The sequence below is a fragment of the Nyctereutes procyonoides genome, unplaced genomic scaffold (assembly GCF_905146905.1).
Source record: "Nyctereutes procyonoides isolate TBG_1078 unplaced genomic scaffold, NYPRO_anot_genome, whole genome shotgun sequence".
Lineage (NCBI taxonomy): Eukaryota > Metazoa > Chordata > Mammalia > Carnivora > Canidae > Nyctereutes > Nyctereutes procyonoides.
Window position 1 is genome coordinate 64442383 of NW_026575052.1, and position 16919 is coordinate 64459301.

At 42.3% G+C, this 16919-nt stretch overlaps 1 long non-coding RNA gene across 1 annotated transcript in view; it reads left to right on the forward strand.

The window, feature by feature from the left end:
- The first annotated feature begins 4718 nt into the window (after positions 1-4718).
- The window catches only part of LOC129513920 (uncharacterized), a 99141-nt gene continuing 86940 nt past the window's right edge, over positions 4719-16919 (forward strand). Inside the window, exons 1-2 of the long non-coding RNA XR_008665323.1 lie at positions 4719-4787; positions 4871-5023. This is a non-coding gene — a long non-coding RNA (uncharacterized LOC129513920). The remainder of the gene's footprint in view (positions 4788-4870; positions 5024-16919) is intronic.

The window sequence follows — 16919 nt, forward strand, 5'->3', positions numbered from 1 at the left end:
GACATCCCACAGAATGGGAGAAAATATTTGCAAATCATATACCTGATGAAAGATTAATATCCAGAATATGTGAAGAATTCTTACAATTTAACAACAAAGAAACAACCCAATTCAAAAGTGGGCAGAATGGGACTTATATAGACATTTCTCCAAAGAAAGTATATAAATGGCAATGAAGCAAATGTAAAGATACTCAACACCACTGGTCATTAAAAAAAGGAAATCAAAACCACAATGAGATCTACTTCACACCCATTAGAATGGCTATTACGAAAAAGGAAGAAGAAAATAACAAGTGTTGACGTGAAGAAATTGGAATCCTGAAAAATGGTGCAGCTGCTATGGAAAACAGTACGGCAGTTCCTCAAAAAATGAAGTACACAATTAACATCTGATCCAACAATTCTCCTCCTAGGTATGTACTCCAAAGAACTGAAAGCAAGGACTCAGCAGCATTACTCATAATAGTCAAAAGGTGGAAACAACCCAAATGTTCATCAGTGGATGGATGGATGAATAAAGTGTGATATCTATTTATCGATAGCTATATCTCTCTCTAGATAGATTAATCTATATACCCAATGGAGTGTTATTCCACTTTAAAAAGGAATGAAATTTTGATACATGCTACAACATGGATGAACTTTGAAAACATTAGCTTAGCATTAAATTCATAGATAAACCAAACACAAAAGGATAAATCTTGCATGATTCCACTTATATGAGGTACCTAAAGTAGGCAAAGTCATATAGATAGAAAGTAGAATGGTAATTACCAAGTATAAGAGGGAGAAGAATTAGCGAGTTATCATTTAATGGGTACGGAATTTCTTTTTTCTTTTTTTTTGGTACAGAATTTCTATTTGAGATGATGAAAAAGTTTTTTTTTTTTTATGAAAAAGTTTTGAAACCAGTCCTGAGGATTGCACATTATGGAAGTATTTAATGCCACTGTTTTTTTTTTTTTTTTTTGAGAGAGAGGGAGGGAGAGAGAGACAGAGAGAGAGAGAGAAAGGAGGCACAAGTGGGGGGAGAGGCAGAGGGAAAAGGAGAGAGAATGTTAAGCAGGCTCCTGGCACAGCGTGGAGCCCCCCATAGGGCTCATTCTCAGGACCTTGAGATCTGAGATCCTGGCCTGATCTGAAATAAAAAGTCAGATGCTTAACGGACTGAGCCACTCGGGTGTCCTGCCACTGAGTTGTTTAGTTAAAATGGTAAATTTTATTTTATGTGTATTTTACCACAATAAAAAAGGTGTTATTCTACAAACCTAAATAGAAGCCTTGCTTATCTAAATTTTGTATGCATGTGTATATATATTGTTTTTATTTGTTATCCACTATTAGTCAGGTTATAAGTATTTAAGTATTTGAATGTTACTTCATTAATAGGCCCAATGCCCCTCCATGATATTGAAAAATGATCCTCTATATTTTGGTTGAATTTTTCCAGAACCTATTGAAAATCTTAATCAAAATGTTCAAAAATTAGGGGCACCTGGCTGGCTCAGTCGGTTAGATCGCAGGCTCTTCATTTCTGCTCAGGTCATGATCTTAGAGTCCTAGGATCCAGCCCTCCATCTTGGGGCTCAGGTCATGATCTCAGGGTTCTGGGATTAAGACCCACTTTGGGCTCCCTGCTCAGCGGAAGAGTCTGCTTCTCCTTCTCACTCTCCCTCTGTGCTCTTCCTTTCTCTCTCTCAAATAAGTAAATAAAATCTTTAAAAGAATAAAATTATACTTTGAATCATGTTGATATGTTTGGTAGAGTTCTTATTCTTAAGTAGATATATTTACATTCTAACTGGAAATGAATGGCATTAAGAAGGCCTCTAATTTTCCAACAAATAAATGTGGCAAAATGTCTGAAAATTGTTTAAATAGACAACTTACTTTTTAAGTTTTGCTTGTAAAAGTATTTGAAGAAAATTATTCTGAATAGAGACAAAAAGGCAGCAGTGGGAAATACTGGGCATAAATATTTACACCGCTCAATACGACAAGAACAAGAATTGAGATTATCCTTCATTTAGCAGACTGTGCTCTGACCTTACAAGTTACTTCAGAAGGTGCAGAGAGATCATTTGCATTACAGATACATTCCATGGAGAAGAGTCTGTTGAAGGTATCAACCATCACAGTTATTTTAGCATTAAATGCAACTTCAATTAAAATTTGGTAGGCAGTTTTACAAAGTGTATTAATAAGACCACATTAGAATAAAATGTTCTGTGGTGCTTGGCTGGTTCAGTTGGAAGAGTTTGTGACTCTTAATCTTGGGGTTATAAATTCGAGCCCCACCTGGGGTGGAAAGATTACTTAAAAGTGAAATATTAAATTAAAAAAAATATTGGTACAAAAAATACTAAATGTGTCTAAAGCTAATATCTATATGTGCATATCTACCAAGCATAGTTATTCTCTACTTTCATGTATATAGTTAGAGTTATTTTAATATTTTAGAAGGGACTTTATTTTTGAAAATCAGTTTTGAATTAAAAAAGTTTTTTTAAAGATTTTATTTATTCATGAGAGACAGAGAGAGGCAGAGGGAGAAGCAGGCTCCATGCAGGGAGCCCGACTTGGGACTCGATCCTGAGACTCCAGGATCACACCCTGGGCCAAAGGCAGGAGCTAAACTGCTGAGGGATCTCCCAGGGATCCAGGGATCTCCCTTGAATCAAAATTTTTATAGGTCTACCAATTTATTAAACCAGTTTGCTGGTCAGGAAATACATTTTAATATTTTAAATATCATCTTTTCTTTCAAATGTATCCCAGTTTGGATGATCACAATATACGGTCACTCTATCTGTGACTCAGGATTCTACTCCTAGGCATAGTTCCATGCAAAATGTTTTTTTTTTTTTTTTTTTTTTTTTGCAAAATGTGTTCATATAAGCAACATAAGACATGTGCAAAGATGTTCATAGGAGATGGTTTATAAGACCCTGAACTAGGAACAGCCAAACAGTCCAACTGAATGGATAAGTAGCTTATGGTTTTACCGATAGCTGCACATTAGGATCACCACGTTTCCAAGGAATCTTCCCTCAGTCTCTAAGACCCACTGCTGACACCTGCTATCGGGCAGTTTGAGAACCCTGAGGTCCAGGCCTTCTTCTAGACTCTTCTTCCTGCTGAAGACTGGCTACGCAGCAGTAGCCATGAGGCTGAGGGTGAACACAATTCTCAGAGTAATGACTGGTGTGGTTTCCCTTCTCCATGCAGGTCTTCTGATTCTGCTGTTGGAGAGACTCAGGCCAGGCCACCATCTGCTTCAGTCCTCTGAGGGCTGGGGCTGTGCTTTTAGCATTTTGGTATCCCCACTGATTAGCTTAGTAAATAAAAGGGTCAGGACAGTCTTGTAAGGGACAACTTAAATGTTCCTCACCAAATGACTCCTATTCTCTTTCCCAACTGTGGCCAGGACTCCTTCCCTAATACTTGCTAGGAACAAAATCAGCAGCAGCAGCAGCAGCAGCAGGAGTAACAACAGCAGTAGCAGCAACAGCAGCAGCAGCAGCAGTAACGGCAGCAGCAACAGCAGCAGCAGCAGCAACAGCAGCAGGAATAACAGTAGCAGCAGCAACAGCAGCAGCAGCAGCAGTAACAGCAGCAGGAGCAGCAGCAACAGCAGCAGCAGGAGCAGAAGCAGCAGCAGCAGCAGCAGCAGCAGCAGCAATAGTAACAGCAGCAGCGGCGGCAGCAGCACCACCACCGCCACCACAACCACCGCCACCAGCACAGCAGTGGCAGCAGCACCACCACCAGCACCAGCACAGCAGCAGCAGCAGCAGCAGCACCACCACCACCACCACCAGCACAGCAGTGGCAGCAGCAGCAGCACCACCACCACCACCAGCACCACCCACCAGCACCACCAGCACCAGCACAGCAGTGGCAGCAGCAACAGCAGCACCAGCACCAGCACCAGCACCACCACCACCAGCAGCGCAGCAGCGGCAGCAGCAGCCTCTGTTCCTGGCCTGGGCAGAGACAGGAAGGGGCTGCAGGAGGAAGTACCCCCTTCTTGACCACGTGCTGCTGCTGCCTTCACATTCCGAGCCCGAGTTTTCCTTCTTACAGTTCTCACGTGCAAGCCGGAAAACGTCTTCGTGAGGCCTCACCATCCTTGGCAGAGATGGAGGAGTTGCTGATTGGACAGGTGACGCGACTTGCCGTTCGGGGACCCACTCGGGCACACTGACGACTGTTACCGACCCGGGGGTCCTTTGGCTCCCTGGGCGGAAACCGACGCGAGGCCCAGGGCGTTGCGGCTGGCGTTTCTTGCCAGCTCGGGTCCGGGCAGGAGGGAGACAGCCCTAGGGAGCGACATGGCAGGGGGCTCCCCAGCAGAGCGCGGGAAAGTGTTGGAAGGGGCGGGGCGGGAGCGCGGTGACGTCAAAGCACGCGGAGGGGGGCGGGGAGCACAGGCAGGTGCGCAGGCGCAGTGGACGGCACAGGCTGCTTCCCTCAAGGCCGCAGCTTGCTTGCGCGGGAACCGTCCACCCCTGGAAGATGAGGGGTGGGGTCCCTGGTGGCTCCGACTGGTCTAGGCTGGATTTTGCAGGCGCAGACCGCTGGTGAGGTGCGCCCTGGAGCTGGGGTGGGCCCTGTGGCCTCAGGCCCTGTGGTGCCCCTGCACCTGCGAGCTGGTTCTGGAGAGATGCGGCCGTGCGGCCGTGCGGCTGCGCCAGGAGGGGCCGAGGCGGCTCCAGAGCCTCGGGAAAGGGCACTGCAAACGAGTAGACACTTGGAGAGCTCTCCTTTTGAAACAGGCTGAAGGTATAAAGAGGTTAGGGGCCTGGGGCAACTTTATCCGAGGTATGCGTTTCCAGGAGGCACCTCAGCATCGCCTTCTGTTTCAGGGACCAAGGGGTGTGCTGGCGCCCGAGCTTCCGCAGCAGCTTCCAGAACCGACCAGCGATGCATCGGGCGGTGCCGTGTTGACGTGGGCTGTGGTGGAGAGCTGAGCTACTGGGATGGGCCAACCCTCCAAGGGCTCCTTCCCTCCCGGCAAGGTGGGTTGTTGAGCCTTTTCCAGAACCTCCCCACCTGACACCCCACATCCCACTTTATGCTGCACAGTTGTGGAGTGAAAGGTATTTTAAGACCGTCCTTTGGTGGGTAATAGTAGAGCAGTGGTCGGTAAAAATAAGACCAACCCTCATCGTTTGAAATGCAAACTTGCACAGCTTTGCTGTGTTAGATGGTCCACTATGGTGGTTTTATTTTTATTTTTTTAATAATAAATTTATTTTTTATTGGTGTTCAATTTGCCAGCATACAGAATAACACCCAGTGCTCATCCCGTCAAGTGCCCCCCTCAGTGCCCGTCACCCAGTCACCCCCACCCCCCACCCTCCTCCCCTTCCACCACCCCTAGTTCGTTTCCCAGAGTTAGGAGTCTTCATGCTCTGTCTCCCTTTCTGATATTTCCTACCCATTTCTTCTCCCTTCCCTTCTATTCCCTTTCACTATTATTTATATTCCTCAAATGAATGAGAACATACAATGTTTGTCCTTCTCCGATTGACTCATTTCACTCAGCATTTCACTTCCTTTGCAAGCCAACAAATCACGTGACTGGTCAAATGGACAAGTTTCTGGGAACACAATGAGTTTGAGGGAGTGTTTGGGGCAGGAGTCAAAAATGTTAGTTGCTTTAACATAGAAGATTAAAGCAGCCATTAAGAAAAACAAAAACAAGTCTGTTAAGATGTACCGTGGGCCATCAAGATTCTGTTGGCCAGTCCATTTTTCTTAAACTGCTTGCTAGAAAAAAAAAAAAAAAAGATGGACCAAAGTGCCCTTACCTAAGGGACAAGCCAACCTGTCATAGCCCACCTGATAAAAAACAGCTTTGGCTGTGTCTTGTGCCTGACATGAAGTGAGCCTTGTGTCTACACGTGATTTTTGAACACTTGAGCTTTAAGTAGCAACTGAGACAGCTAGCTGCCTCTGGGTTTTCTCAAAATTAGGAAAAAAGAAAAAAAGAATAAAAAAAGTCCATCGAGTTCCATCCACGTTGAAGCAAATGGTGGGTATTTGTCATTTCTAATGGCTGAGGAATACTCCATTGTATACATAGACCACATCTTCTTTATCCATTCATCTTTCGATGGACACCGAGGCTCCACTTTAATACTTCAACTGGCGTTAAACAATAAAATAAATACATTAATTTTAAAAGTTCTTCTGAGGCATTACACATATATTTTATGTTTTATTAATTATGATTTTTTTTGTATATTTTTTATTGGAGTTCGATTTGCCAACATATAGCATAACACCCAGTGCTCATCCTGTCAGGTGCCCCCCTCAGTGCCCTACACCTCATGTTTTATTTATTTATTTATTTTTAAAGATTTTATTTATTCATTCATGAGAGACAGAGAGAGAGAGATGAAGAGACACAGGCAGAGGGAGAAGCAGGCTCCATGCAGGGAGCCCGACGTGGGACTCGATCCCAGGTCTCCAGGATCACACCTTGGGCCGAAGGTGGTGCTAAACCGCTGAGCCACCTGGGCTGCCCCTCATGTTTGATTTTTTTTTCTTTTGTGGTACTCCATTCTTTTATTTTTTATTTTTTTATTGGAGTTCATTTTGCCAACATATAGCATAACACCCAACCAAGTGCCCCCCTCAGTGCCCATCACCCAGTCACCCCAACCCCCCCCCCCCTCCACTTCCCTTTCCACTACCCACTACCCTTGTTCGTTTCCCAGAGTTAGGTGTCTCTCATGTTTTGTCACCCTCACTGATATTTTCACTCATTTTCTCTCCTTTCCCTTTATTCCCTTTCACTAATTTTTATATTCCCCAAATGAATGAGACCATATAATGTTGTCCCGTTTGATTTAAAGCCCACTTTTGCTACACTTAGAACATTTCCCAAGTTGCTGTGTGAGAGGATCTAGGGTTCAGTAGATGGCGCTGCTGCACTGTCTTTTCAGTCAGATTTCAGACTTGTTGATTTCTGGGACACTAATCAGAAACTTGTGATGGGCATGGAAGAGGTTGGGAGGGAAACCCAGATCTCTTAAGCTAGTCCTAGGTAGGTACCAACTAAGATTCTGAGTGTCATTTTTTTCAAACCCTTTAAAATTCTGTGCTTTGAATAAATAGGGATATTGTGAAAAGATCCATTCATTGGGCATTTATCTTTAATACTCCTCATCTGAGAATCTAAAGATATCCTGCTAGGATCTTTTCTCCAGGTCTTACAATTCAGATGTGTGGATGCACTAAAGGGCAAATCTTTTACTGTTCTTTTCATATGTAAAAGAAGTCACATTACCCTGAAAATTAGATTTTCACTCCCAGAAAACTGCTTTTCAATTTTTTTTTTTTATTTTTATTTATGACAGTCACAGAGAGAGAAGGAGAGAGAGGCAGAGACACAGGCAGATGGAGAAGCAGGCTCCATGCACCGGGAGCCCGACGTGGGATTCGATCCCGGGTCTCCAGGATCGCGCCCTGGGCCAAAGGCAGGCGCCAAACCGCTGCGCCACCCAGGGATCCCTTTTCAATTTTTTTAAAAAAATCACCAACACCATAAGAAGTAAGATGAACTCTCTATAACGAATGAATGTGTGACAAGCTGACTGGCTACAGTATCTTTCCTGCCACCCCTATGCCCATCGTTGGAGCTGGCTGATAGGCATCAATTGTTCAATTTATTCTTCTTGGAAATATTTCAGGGATACAAAATAGGATATGTAATAATGTAACAAACATACATTTACCTACACTCAGCTTTAGAACAAACACATCAAGGGTATACTTGAACCCTCTATGTATTATTCCCAATTGCATTTACTGCCCTCCTCCCTAGTATTTGGTCTTCAGTTGTTTTTCCATTTGTGTCTTTGTCATCTATCATCCTGACTTTGTTTGCAGCTTGCTTTTTTTCCATTCGACACTGTATTTTAGAAAACTATCCAAGCTTATGTCTAGTTCGTTTTTACATTTACACGTTGGGTGAATTCTCCACACTTTGTTTGAACCATCCATCGATGCTTTAAGATGCTTTAAATATCTAATGATATTTATATCACTGCCAGTTTTCCACTATTACAGACAACACACATTCTTGTTTAGGTGTGAGATATTCCTTTAAACCTTTATGTTTGGGATCCCTGGGTGGCTCAGCAGTTTAGTGCTGCCTTCGACCAGGGTGTGATGCTGGGGTCCCGGGACCGAGTACCGCATCTGAATTCCTGCAGGGAGCCTGTGTCTCCCTCTGCCTGTGTCTCTGCCTCTCTCTCTCTCTCTCTCTCTCAAATAAATAAATAAATAAATAAATAAAATCTTAAAAAAATAAACCTATATGTCTTATGCACCTTAACAACAATGAAACGTAAAGAATACCTACAGTCATTGCAGCCCACTGATCTTCACGTTCCCTCATTCAGTGTAGTTTGTGTGATTTCTTAAAGGAGTCAATGATTTAAAAATATTAGAAAGCAATGGATGAGGGATCAGAAAGCCATTTAGAGGGTAACTCAGCTTCTCTGAATTTGTTTTCTAACTACCTAGGTGTGAAATGCTACACATTGCATTTTACTTCAGAATGCCAAATAGCTCTTCAAAGTCATTGCAACCATTCCTACTCCTACTGTGTTCAGGAACGCCAACTGCTTGTCATCCTCCCCAACACAATCAATCTCATTGCTGTTGATTTTTAAAAACTTTCTTATCAAAAATTTCAAAAATCTACAAAAATAGAATAGAATAGTGAACTTTTATGTTCCTGTCATTCAATTTCAACAATTACTAATTCATAGTTTATCTTGGATCCTGTACCCTCATTCACCCACGCACTCCCCCCTGATTATTTGAAGCAAATCTCATCATTCCAGAATATCACTCTGAAAGGTGAGGATTCTTTCTTTTGACCATAATCTTGATACCATGATCATGCTTAAAAAAAATTAACAGCCATTCCTTAAGCACGTCAATAACCAGTCAGGATTTAAATTTTCACAATTGTCTCATTACATTTTTATGTTTTGTTTGACTTGCCATCCCAAGTAAGAGGCATAAGCTTTGATTGTTGGTTTGTCTTTTAAATATCTTTTAATCTATGGATTCCTTCTCTCATGTCTTTATCACCCAATTGGATTGGGTATCTTAGAGAGTTTCCCACAGTCTGGATTTTGCTGATTGTGTCACTTGCTCCTTTGTCTCCATATTTTCTGAAAACTGATGTCACATCATGATCAGGTTTATGTTCAAGTGTTTTGGCCCCATAGTTCGCAAAGTACCCCTGTACATCCTTTCAGGATCTCTTTCTAGTCAAGAAATTGGGCTTCTTTGCACAGGCTAAGGTCACAGCTCACACGATGAGAAGCAGCATTCCTGGGGCATAGTCTACATGATTTTTCTCTTTTCCCTTTAGCTAAATTTGATGACAATCTTGGATGGGAGTCATTCAATTGAAACATACACTGCATCAAAATAATAACTTCTGGGGTACCTGGGTGGTTCAGTCAGTTAAGTATCTGCCTTCAGTCAGGTCATGTGCCTGGAGTCCCAGGATTGAGCTCATGCTGGGCTTCCTGTTCAGTGGGGAGTCTACTTCTCTCCCTCTCTCTGCCTGCCCCCGTCATTGCTCCTGCTCTCTTGCTTGCTCACCCTCTCTCTCTTTCTCAAATAAATAAATAAAATCTTAAAAAAATATAACTTCTAATCCCAAACAACTTCGTGTGTACTTCAGATCCTACATATCCCTGCTCCTCCAATTGGTAATCTAATTTTATTTTTCATCCATCCAGTATTTTCAGAGTTAGAGTTCAAAAAACTTAAAAATTCTCTTTTCTTGTTCTATTTAATTACTAAAAAGTAAACTAGATATCTTTCCATGTTTTTAGGCTATTTGGCTGGGTTAGGAGAAGGCAAAACAAGTAGAGTGAAAGTAAATGAGTAGAGCAAATGAGTAGAGCATTCTTAGTCTCTAAAGTTCACTCTTGGTGAACTATGTTATGGGGGGAAAAGAGATTTATAATTTTGATGAAATTTAATTTCTTGTTTATTCTCATTTCTCTTTAAATTCTGGATGGGAGGGACACCTGGGTGGCTCAGGGGTTGAGCATCTACCTTTGGCTCAGGGTATGACCCTGGCATCCTGGATCGAGTCCTACATCAGGCTTCCTGCATGGAGTCTGCTTCTCCCTCTGCCTATCTCTCTGCTTCTTTGTGTCTTTCATGCATAAATAAATAAAATCCTTAAAAAAAAATTCTGGAAAGGAGATGTGGCACCTGGGTGGCTCAGTGGTTTAAGCGCAGGCCTCTTGGTCTCAGCTCAAATCTCCATCTCACATGGTGAGTTCAAGCCCCAGGTTGGGCTCCAGGCTGGGCATGGAGCTTACTTAAAAAAATGAAAATAAAAAAAAATCTGGATGGAGGAACTGAATTTGAGAAACTGAATAAAACAAAAAAGAGAAAAGAAAGAGCTTCTGGCTTAATTTGATACAGAGTCATAAACCTCAAGGGAAATTTGGCATTTTTCATGCTTAGTCGAAGTATCTAAGGGATTTCAAGTGATCATTGCAAACAGAAACAGAGAAGGGGAAAAGCTGTTTTTTTTTTTTTTTTTTTTTTTAGATTTTATTTATTTATTCATGAGAGACACAGAGATATGAACAGAGGGAGAAGCAGGCTCCCTATGGGGAGCCTGATACAGGACTTGATCCCGGGATGATGCCCTGAGCCAAAGGCAGACGCTCAACCACTGAGCCACCCAGGTGTCCTGAAAAACTTTCTATTATGTATATTGGGTTGGTGTCTGGGCAGTAACACGCAGTGTAGCACAAATTGCTTTCATAAAGCCAGGTGTGGTTGATCAGGGGAGGTATGTGTTAATCTCAGCAAAGTTCTTGCTTTTTGCCCCCATAATGGCAGGTTTTCCTATATATAAATACATTTTGGAGGTCTGGCGAGTGTTATTTGAGTCATTGTTTGCCATAGTCTTTAAAAAAATAATCATTTTGATTGTCTTTATTATTCTTGTTTAAATTTGGTTGATGGAAATATCCTTTAAAAACAAAATTTGGGACACCTGGGTGGCTCAGTGGTTGAGCATCTGCCTTTATCTCAGGGCCTGATCCCAGACTCTGGGATGGAGTCCCGCATTGGGCTCCCTGCATGGAGCCTGCTTCCCTCTGCCTGTGTCTCTGCCTCTCTCTCTCTGTGTCTCTCATGAATAAATAAATAAAATCTTAAAAAAAGTTTAAAAAATTAAAAACAAAATTTAAGGGGCATCTGGGTGGCTCAATCTATTGGGCCTCTGCCTTCAGCTCAGGTGATGATCCTGGAGTCCTGGGATCAAGCCCCATGTGGGGCTCCCTGCTCAGCAAGGAGTCTGCTTCTCACTCTGCTCCTTCCCTCACCCTGCTTGTGTTCTTTCTCGCTTGCTCACACACACACACACACACACACACACACACACACACACACTTTCTCTCTCTCTCTCAAATAAATAAATAAAATCTTAAAAAAAAACTCACAAAATTTAAATTTTGATCAGTAAATAGTTGATTGATTAAAATACACTGTCTTCTACTTTGAGACTGATAAAAGAATATGTGGGGACACACAAAGAAAATATTAGCTTTTTTTTATAATTAGATGTTGGGCTTTCTAAAGCTGTAATTGCTAAATTGTTGAAGAGCTTCACAGATAGTAGCTATGAACCATCCTTGAACACAACGGGCTCACTAGCCTGTAAGCAATCCATATTCCACACAACTGATAGATGTGGAGAAACAAAAAGACACAGGGTACAATTACTGAGTGGGCCATTTCCATTAGGTGAAGGAAAAGGAAGACCAGGTGGATGTTCCAGCTGACATATAACTAGTTAGAACTCAGAGGGACCCTAGAATCATTTATCGTTGGGAAAACCAGGGTGTAAGGGGATAACTGATCAGTTTAATATCTGGTACCTCGGTAGAGGCAGAGCTGGAAGTAGAACCAAGGAGTCCTGCTTCTGAGACCCTTTTCAATACATTCTGGTGACTTACTAAGTATTAAGGACAGCAAGTAAAACCGCTTGTCACAGCCAGACAATGGTGGTTGTAAATGAATACAATAGTGTGTTTACGGCCTCAGAACACAGATTCCAGATGAAAGTTTGCATTAAAATAATGTTTTCTTGCTTTTTCAGTTGCATGCTGGAAGATTAATAGCACTTTCAGTAGAATCATCTTTTTAGAATAGTGGTTAGTGATATACCAATACACACATACTGTATCATGTGAATTCTTTCATTATGGGGGTTAGCCACCAGAGGGTGACATGCACTCTCTTTTTCTTGATACAGGATGGACATTATTTGATATCCCTGAGATAATTTACTCTGTTGGAGGATTGGCCTTTTTCTGCCGGTTCCCACTGTGCTCATCAGCCGTGGTATGGCCTATGTCACAGCATCCCCTCTGATCTCCTGGTTTCTGGTCTTCCACAGTGCTGCCAGGCAGGTATTTATGACTACATAGCTTTCCTGTTTAAAATCCTTCAAGGACATAGTCTCTTCAGGGATTCGGTGGCATTTTGTACATGCCTCTATTTTAGCAATTTTTCACACGGGACAGCAGTGATTCATTGATAAGCCTACCTTTCACACAAGCATATGAACTTCACTAGGATGGCATCTTGCCTCAAAAAAAATTTCTTTTCTTCTTCTTCTTTTTTTTTTTTTTTTGTAGCCTTGACTGCTAGCCTGACACAGAGCATGTTGTTGGCTGATTAAATGCATAACAAAATCATAGTAAGGAACTCTATTTGTCATCCTTATTCTGTTTTGATACACACATGTGTGCCCCCTGGCTCTCCTTGCCCTGCCTCTGATCATGAGGCTGAGGAGTGGCCTGATTTGCTGTTGGAATTAACTATTGCTTTAAAGGTATATTTACATATTTGAAACATTGAACACCTCTACGGGGATTGGTCGATAGCTGGGAGCAAGAAGGAGATCTGGGCTAGAGATGGAGGAGTGTGAGGGGGTGTGGTGCCTCAGAGGACAGGAGTGTATGGACAAAGTGTCACAAGGAAGGTTCCAGTGACACAATTAGACCTCACAACCAAGGCAGTGCTGGTCTTTGGTTGCACCAACAGCATCTTCTCATGGCCCATTTAGACACACGTGCTCTGTTTTGCTTACCTTGAACAAAACAATGCAGATAAATTGTTGACTTAAAAGTTCTAGTTCTTTTTCACTGAGAACACATGCATGTGATACAAAGAAATTCAAATAGTACAAAAGGACTAAGAAAACTTATTTTACGTATGGCAAGCAAAAATCTCTCATTTTATTGTGTCTATTTCCACTTCCTTAGTTTTTCTTTTTCCTCACTTAAAATACCTCCTTCATCCCAAGGTTCAAAATTATTTTATTTTCCAAATAGTTGGTCTATGATCATCATAGTTTTGAACACTCTGCTGATCAGTTTAAAGAGGTCATATCTAAAGCATGGTTAAGCATTTGTTCGTATTTCTGTGTATCTGTCTCAACCCTGGGTATACAGAGATCATCAGTACTCTTGCCAAAAGCAGCAGTGAGCAGCTGGTGCAGGATGTGTGCCAGAAATTAGTGTGGTGGGTGAATCAGATGTCCAATATTCATGCCACGTGGTTGCAAAGTGAAGATAAATGGAAACCTTCAGGATGGTTTGTCTGAGCCAACTCCTTTTCATCTCTTGCTGGAAAATGATTTCAGTGGGAAAAGAATCTAAGATTGAACAAAATGATGATTCTCTTGTGTGTTGACATGGCAGCTTTGCTGAGGCTGCTATGAGTTTAGAAGAAAAGGTGAAGTTATTGCTATATCTAAATAAACCCCAGTTGTATAAGATCTCTAGACACACATATTTTCATGAAATGCTGATATTTCAAAAATGTAGTGTGAGGGAACTTTCATATTTTATATTTATATATTGTGAATCGGGGTGAGGATGATTGCTTAATATTTACTCCATTTTGAAAGGATGTTGACAATTTTAGCATTTCTTAATGTGGTCTCTATTGTGTTATTTAAAAACACTTTGGAAATAGAGAAAGGATTCCAGACTGGAGACATGCTAAAGCTTTGGGGAAAATCTAGTGTTTCAAATGTGTGCAATATAAATAAATAAAAATAAGAGATTTTGAGACACAAACCAAGAGAACCCAACGCATAAGGGGGTTTTATGGCAAGTTGAGGCTTCCATGGCACCCTGACCTGAATAATTGTTACCTGGGATGAAAGTATTTAGTAAGGGGCTCTGTATAGAGAGGTACTCAGTAGATACTGTTGCTGACAAAAAGCTTATTATGCAGAAAAAAGAATTTTGTGGAAGAAGAACGATTGCAAAGCAACACGCTCAAGTGTCTTAAATGACTTTTGAGCATTTTTTTTTTTTTTTTAATTTTTATTTATTTATGATAGTCACAGAGAGAGAGAGAGAGGCAGAGACACAGGCAGAGGGAGAAGCAGGCTCCATGCACCGGGAGCCCGACGTGGGATTCGATCCCGGGTCTCCAGGATCGCGCCCTGGGCCAAAGGCAGGCGCCAAACCGCTGCGCCACCGAGGGATCCCCGAGCATTTTTTGATATATCAACAATAGAATTAAAATACTTTCCTCAATAAGAATCTGAAGTGATGATCAGAGCAAATAATTTGGTTCATTCTAGCCTAAAATATTTGTGATAGAAATAAAATTTTATCTTAATTCTGGCCTAGAACATTTGCAACAGAAATAAAAAATTATCTTAATTAACATTGTAGTTATGTAAAATGTTCCATGATTCACATGCACCTGGTAAAAGCACGTGTCGTGGATAATTATTCAGACTTGGTACTGACCATTTACTATGAGTTCTGAATGCTCACATGTTGAACATTCTTGAAGAAATAACTTCAGAAAAAAAAAAAAAGTAACTTCAGGTTCAATTCTTCCAGTGGGATTCTGTTTTCTTGGGAGCAGTTCTTTTGTTCCGACATTTACAGGAACATAACACCTTGCTGTTCTTTCATTTTAAGGGAGAAGAATTTGTCGTAGGAGAGTCCAGAATGAGAAAAACAATGACAATTTGAAAAGGATACCTCCCTTACTTTAGAACAGTGCATGAAATTTCCTTTTATGGTGAGCGTCAGCCTTTGGCTTAGGTCATGATCCCCAGGGTCTTGGGATCAAGTCCCGCATCCCTTTGCCTGTGTCTCTGCCTCTCTTTCTGTGTCTCTCATGAATAAATAAATAATGAAATCTTAAAAAAAAGTGCAAAGCTGGGGCACCTGGGTGGCTCAATCCATTCCATGTTCAGCATCTGACTCTTGATCTTAGCCCAGGTCTTGATCTCTGGGTTGTGAGTTCAAGCCCCATGTTGAGCTCCTCACTGGGCATGGAGCCTACTTAAAAAAAAAAAAAAAAAAAGTGCAAAGCCAACTGTTCAGCCAGCGCCTCTGGCAAATGGATTTCTGGCAGATTTGCCCAAATGTAGCTAGAGCACAAGGACAAGGCAGGGAGTGTTTGGGAGCCGCAGCAGTCCAGTCATGCAGGCCTTGGTGACAAGGAGGAGTTTTAAGCCAGGGAAAGGCGATCCTGCCAGTTTTCCATGGCAGAACCATGAATGTACATCTGATGTGCCAAGTGTGAGCCCAGCTTCTCTCCTACAGGCTGCTTCCGGAGCCCTTCTGATTTGCCATAGCCCAGTTCTGCCCCTTACCAGCTGCATGACCTGGTGCAGGTGCATTTGGTCCTCTGGCACCAATATCCTCAAGTGAAAAATAGGGGTACTAACAGAACTCACAGAGATTTGTGAGATTAAAGGAGGTAATGTAAGGGCTGTGCTTAGCATCAGGACTGGACCAGAATATGAGTAAATTATGAAGACAGTAGTCTTTATAGTAGAAGTAGCAGTGGCAGTAACAATAGCAGTGGTACAGATACTCTTACTAGGGTAGAGGAGCTGCCCAGGGAACCAGTACCCCGGGAGTTGGGACAAGTCCTCTTATTGTGCACTCCAGCTGAAGAGGTGGGGGAAGGGGAAGCTTGTGAGAAAGGGGGCACAAAAGGTGTCCTCTGATCACCCTCCTCCCCTTGTGGACTATGGAATAGGATGACATGAATTTTAAATTGGATTTAAAAGATTATTTCATGTGATTTCCTGTACCCCCCTTGAGGGTGAGCATCTGGGCTAGTGCCACCCTTCACCCTTTCCTTCCAGCACTACGGGGCTGGAGTACTAAGGTGTGTTATTAGTTCCACTGCTGTAATTTTTTCGACGTGAATGCAAGGAGCTCTCTCGATCAAAGTCTGTAGGACATCTGGGTTTCCCCAGGTGACCAAAGTGTCCAGGCAAGGGGTGGAAAATGGAGGTCACCTTAGGGTCAGTCCTCCCTGGAATCATGTTTCTGTATTTGAAATCAACCTTATCCAAATAACAGTTAGAAAAGGTAATCGTTCTTGGATATTAGGTCACACGCCCCTACCAAAGGCTTTACCTTCTGTCAAATCTCCCCCCCCCCATCCCTATACATCCCTACAATGCCTTGAATCTCTTGCCTCTGTTATTTGGATTTGAATCCTTTTTTTAAAATGAATTAATTCATTTTTAGGGAGAGAGAGAGAGCATGCACGAGCAAGTGTGAGTGGGAGTTGCAGGAGGTGGGGGGGAATCTCAAACAGGCTCCACACTCAGCATGGAGCCTGATATGGGGCTTGAACTCATGACCCTGAGATCATGACCTGAGCCGAAATCAAGAGTTGGACACTTAACCCACTGAGCTACTCAGGTACCCCAAGTAGCAGTAAATTAAATGGAAACCAGGGCAGGGCATAAGCTGGTACACTGAGATGGGTAAAAAGGAGTGCAAGCCTCACATGAGGCTTCACAAGCGAGACTGTGGCTTCACCAGCATTTGGGGGTCCTGGTGT